Source organism: Anolis sagrei, chromosome 4 (assembly GCF_037176765.1).
Source record: "Anolis sagrei isolate rAnoSag1 chromosome 4, rAnoSag1.mat, whole genome shotgun sequence".
NCBI classification, from domain to species: domain Eukaryota; kingdom Metazoa; phylum Chordata; class Lepidosauria; order Squamata; family Dactyloidae; genus Anolis; species Anolis sagrei.
Genome location: NC_090024.1, coordinates 96,502,207 through 96,507,740, shown reverse-complemented (window position 1 = coordinate 96,507,740; position 5,534 = coordinate 96,502,207). Strand labels below are relative to the sequence as shown.

Sequence of the window (5,534 nt, the reverse complement as noted above, 5' to 3'; positions counted from 1 at the left end):
TTGATTCTATGGCTCTACGGCTGATACGCTTTAACACGCACATGGTGTTTCTTCTAACTCTTTGATTCTATGGCTCCATGGTTGTCACGCTGGCACACTATGTTTTCTTTCAACTCTTTGATTCTATGTTTAGAGGGTGTTGTGGCTAATTTACCACTGCTTGGGCATCAGGTGGGGGATGATGCTATGGGAATGACCGGGCCTGGTGTACGGAGTTGGGGCTCATGAGTTTTCTCTATTTCTTTCGTGTTGTAGGATGCCTTCAAAGAAGAACAAGGGGGGTCCTAAGGGGAAGGGCCCCGCCGAGAAGTCAGGTCGCAAGCGCCCTTTGCGCCAGGATGGGTCGTCGTCGGATGAAGATGGGGTGTCCATGGAAGATTTGGAGGCCCTTCTGCAGCGCGTTAATCAGATAGAACAAAATAGGGGGGTTGGTTTGGGTGTGGCTGCTTCAGGCTCCACTCGCCGGGTTAGTAAGAAGCAGTTATTTAAATCTTTGCTGTCCCGTGTTTCTATTATAGAGTCAACCTCAGCCGCGGGGGCGGAAAGGGCGGTCCGGCTTCCTGAACAACCGGTGGTTTCTGGGTCTGCGGAGGGCTCTTCTGGGGTGTCTCCGGCAGTGCAGAGCATCACCTGCCCCGAAGTTCATCCGTCTGTGCAGGCTTCATCTGGCTCCTCAGCGGCCGCTGTGGCCGGACCCAGTCAGCCCACGGCATTGGTCTCCACGTCCAGTGCTGTGGCCGGGTCCACTCAGTCGGTCGGGTCGACTGTTGCTGCTGTCAATGTAGCAGGGCGTGAGCAGTTGGTGACGGCTGTCCCAGCAGGTACTTCCACCACACTCACATCAGCATGTGCCACACTCACATCAGCATCTACTTCTGCCTCACTGACTTGGCCATGGGGCCAGGGGCGGGCTCAACCGGTGGTGGGGACACAGTCACATGTTGCAGTTGGGATTCCGTCTGAGGTTGGTTTGGACCCCAAGATAGGGGAGAATAGGGATGTTGCCGACGCTCAAGCGGTTAAGCTGGTTACTGTCACCTTAGAATCGGCTAGAACGGGGGATGCAAGTAAATTTTGGGGGACTGCAAAGTGGCCTCCACAGGCCACACCTACGGTTAGCCTTTCGGGTTTGGGTTCCCATTTGGCATCAAAAACATTGGAAAAGATATTAAGGAATGAATATGTGGATATCTTTTCTTTATACTTTCGGGATATGGACAAAAAAGAGAAGGAAGATTTAGATGAGGACAGTAAGGAGAAGATTAAGAAGCGCAAGGTTGAGCAGAATTGGGAGAATTGGCTCCCTTGTTTCACAATGTATGCCAACCTGCTTTCGGATGCTGCCCCGGAAAGAGCTACGGCTTTGTGGCAGTATCAGAATATCATTAATAAAGCTTATGTCAGTGGCCCTCCTAACGCTTGGTTAGAGTATGATAGGCGGTTTAGAACCGAGGCGGCTTCCCATCCTGACAAGCGTTGGGATTTAATTGATGATCAAATTTGGATCGAGGTGATGAATCCCTCTAGGGCTTCCTCTGCTTTAAAAGCTGATAGTGGGCATACCATTCAGAATAAGGCAGGGCAGCCCTTTCGGCAGGTGGCTCCCCAGCAGCAGTCGCAGCGACAAAAGCCTCTATGTTGGGAATTTGTTGCTCAGGGAGCCTGTTCACGCAAGGGATGTCGATATGCCCACTCGTGCGCAATTTGCTATGGCACGCACCCGTCCAGAAATTGCCCTAAAGGGAGAGCTGCGAGAGGGAATCCTAGGGACACCCAATTTATTAAAAAGCTCTCAGGACAGGCCCCAGTTCCAAAAGGGCCCCAGCCCAATTAAGTTAGATCAGTTGAAGGTTTGGTTAGATAAGTACCCAAATAGGGGGTCGGCCAAATACCTATGGGAAGGTTTTTCGGAGGGTTTTCGTATTCCGGCGTTAGGTCCCCGGTTTCAAACCTTATCCCCAAATTTAAAATCTGTTATTGGGATGGAGGAGTTAGTTCAGCGTAAAATAGATAAGGAAGTTTTAGAGGGGAGAGTTTTGGGCCCATTTATGGAGCCTCCAACGCCGATGTTGCGGGTATCACCTTTGGGAATAGTTCCTAAGAAAACCCAGGGGGAATATCGCCTCATTCATCACTTGTCCTATCCCAAGGGCAGGTCGGTGAATGATGCGATTCCCGATGAGCAATGCTCTGTTCATTACGCATCGTTTGATTCGGCCGTCCAGCTAGTTCGTCGGTTTGGGCTTGGGGCAGAGCTGGCTAAATGCGACATTAAGTCGGCATTTCGTTTGCTTCCAGTTCATCCGGCGGATTTTGAGCTGCTGGGGTTTCAATTCGGGGGTTTTTTCTACATGGACAGAGCACTTCCCATGGGGTGCTCCATTTCCTGTGCGGCATTTGAGCAATTTAGCACCTTTTTGGATTGGGCCGTTAGGACCAAATCCGGAATGTCTGGAGTCACCCATTATTTGGATGATTTCCTTTTTGTGGGGCGTTCCGGGTCGGGCAACTGCAAGGGGTTGCTTGAGTCATTCCAGGGGCTGGCACAGGAGTTAGGAGTTCCCTTGGCAGAAGAGAAGACAGAGGGCCCGGCAAAGGTTTTGACTTTTTTGGGGATTGAATTAGATACGGTTCAGCAATATTCCAGGTTGCCCCCTTGTAAAGTGGCAGACTTGACGGGCCGGGTTCAACAGTTTTTGGGTCGTAGAAAGGCCACTTTAAAAGAATTTCAGGAGTTAATTGGCCATTTAAATTTTGCTTGTAGGGTGGTTGCCCCGGGGAGAGCCTTTTTACGTAGGCTTTGTAATGCCATTTCGGGAGTTAAAATGCCCCATCACAGGATTAGGGTTACTCGTTCAGTTAGAGAGGACCTGTCCATTTGGATGGAATTCTTAGATGGTTTTAATGGAGTTTCATTCTGGAGGCAGGAGTTAAGGCTGCAGGACGCTCTCAAAGTGGCGTCTGATGCTTCAGGGGCAGTTGGTTTTGGGGTGTTTTTTCAGGGACACTGGTGCGCCGAAGTCTGGCCGGACAGTTGGCACACGCAGGGGATTATAGCAGATTTAACGTTTTTGGAATTTTTTCCCATACTTGTTGCTGTTACAGTATGGGTTAAGGCCTTTGCCAATTCGACTGTTCATTTTTGGTGCGATAACCTTGCCACCGTTCAGGTTATCAACACGTTGACTTCCAAATCCAACAGGGTGATGGGGGCGCTCAGGCAATTCACGTTACATTGCTTGAGGCATAACATCTTGTTTAAAGCCTTTCACATAGCGGGAATAGACAATTCTTTGGCTGACGCTCTATCTCGTATGCAGATGGAGCGCTTCAGACAACTCGCGCCCAACGCCGACGTTCATCCACAGCGTATGCCAGGCCATCTTTGGCAGGTTGGAGGGACGAGGCGGTAATGGGTATGGCTTTAGCTTTAGCCCCAAGTTCACGGAAGTCTTACCTGAGGGTGGTGGAGGAGTTTCGCGATTTTAGACAGTTTTATCAGTTACCGTCTACAGTACCGATTCCTTACGAACATTTGGCGCAATTCTGTGTGTACTCACACAGAAGGGGCCTAGCGCCGCACACTATTAAGTCCCAGCTGTCGGCGTTGGCCTACTGGTCAAAAGCGCAGGGTTTTTCGGATCCCACTAACGATTTCCGCCTCCATAAAATCATTGCGGGTTGGGCACGCCAACGGGGTCCATCGCATGATAAAAGGGAACCTTTGTCTCCCTCAATTTTAAAGGGATTGAAGGGAACATGGCCCAGGGTGTGTCAGTCCGAGTATGAGCAGCGGTTATTCCATGCTGCGGCCTTGACGGCCTTTTTCGCTGCTCTTAGGATAAGTGAGTTACTTGCCATGTCAAAGAGGGATTTATCTCAGCGGGCATTGGTGTTGTCGGATATAAAACTTACACATGACAACCTCCAAATTTTAGTACGTTCGTCCAAGACGGACCAGCAAGCCAGGGGCGCTATAGTTACATTAGACAGATGCAGCGACCCTGAGCTTTGCCCTGTTTCGGCTATGGCACAGTTCTTTCAAGTCAGGGCTCAGGCGGGAGGATATTTGTTTTGTCATCAGGATTCCACCCCCCTCACAAAATACCAGTTTTGGGCCATCACTGACAGGGCGCTGAAGATGCTGGGGTTGGGTTCTCACAAATTTGGCACTCATTCCTTTCGAATTGGAGCAGCATCTTCGGCAGCGCACTTGGGTTTCAATGAGGAGGCCATCAAATCAATAGGCAGGTGGAAATCGGACGCCTATAGGCGTTATGTTCGCTCGGTACTTGTGTGAGTTTGTTGTTTCTCTTTCAGAGTCTGCCAGGCTGGCGCATAGATGGAGAATCCTTGTTTGTGGGCATAGCTATGTCCACTGGGCGGAGAGATACGCCAGGAACTCATCCTTTGGCCAGCATCTGGGTTGCGCTTCCACTGCATTGGTCGAGTGGAAGGGTGTTCGGGGCCTTCGTTGGGACGGTTTGGTTCCCTTGTTGTTCCAGGACAGGAGCAGGCCCACTCCTGATGTTTTGGTGCTCCATATTGGAGGTAATGATCTTGGACTGCTTAACGGCAGGGCCTTGTATCTTCAAGCCCGTGCTGACATTTTGAAGATCTGGCAGGCATGGCCCCGGGTTCACATCGCTTGGTCGGCCATTGTTCCACGCCTTCGGTGGCCAGGAGGCGGTGATGTCAGGAAGCTCGAGAAGGCCAGAAAGCGTGTGAACCGGGCCATGCGCACGGCTTTAGCACGGGGCAGGGGGTCTTACATTCCACATAAGGACATCACACATGACAAGACACAGTTTTATCGTTCTGATGGTGTTCATTTAACGGATTTGGGTAACGCACAATTTTTAGCTGATTTGCAGTTAGGCATTCAGGAAGTTTTAAGGGGCTTGGTGGGGGATGGGGGCGAAATGGACATTTGCCCCCAATCTGTGGCATAAATAATTCAGGAAAGCACTGACATGGAGGTATACACATGGCACCCATTAAGGGTGGGGGGCACTGTACAACAAACACTCACCTAGAAGTCAACAAATGGGTGAGGGGACATCAATTGGCCCAGTAAAGAGAGAAGCTGATATCAATAATTGGACACAGGCTTCTCCAGACTTTTACCTTCAGGTTGCCCGGTTGGGGATCCAGGGCACACTGTCATCACACACTCAGTTGCTGGGGACGATGCCTCAGCTTGCCACCAAGTTCCTTGACACTTAGTTTAGTTCAGGTAAAGTTAAATAGGTAACATTTAATAAAAGTTGCCCAATTTGAATCCATACCTTTGTTGTCTGTCTCGTTATTTCAGGGGTTAAGGGGCAAAAAGGATATTGCATTTTTATTTTCTTTTTTCTGCATATATACATAGAAAGGCTCTGAATTGTGAACTTTTTTTGCAGGAGGTTTTTTTTTCTTAACATGGTTGTCTAACACTAACCCTCTTTTATTTTATGTGTAAGTATCCAGGGTTTTACAAGTTCACATTTATTACCCTTAAATTAATAAGTACTTCCTGAAGATCAGGACCC

The 5,534-nt window shown here is 49.5% G+C and overlaps 1 long non-coding RNA gene across 1 annotated transcript; it reads left to right on the top strand.

Annotated features, from left to right (window-relative positions):
* The first annotated feature begins 733 nt into the window (after positions 1-733).
* LOC137096812 (uncharacterized) lies at positions 734-5,285 on the top strand. Its single transcript, XR_010909740.1, has 2 exons — positions 734-821; positions 4,321-5,285. It is a non-coding gene; the product is annotated as an uncharacterized lncRNA (long non-coding RNA).
* Positions 5,286-5,534: the final 249 nt, after the last annotated feature.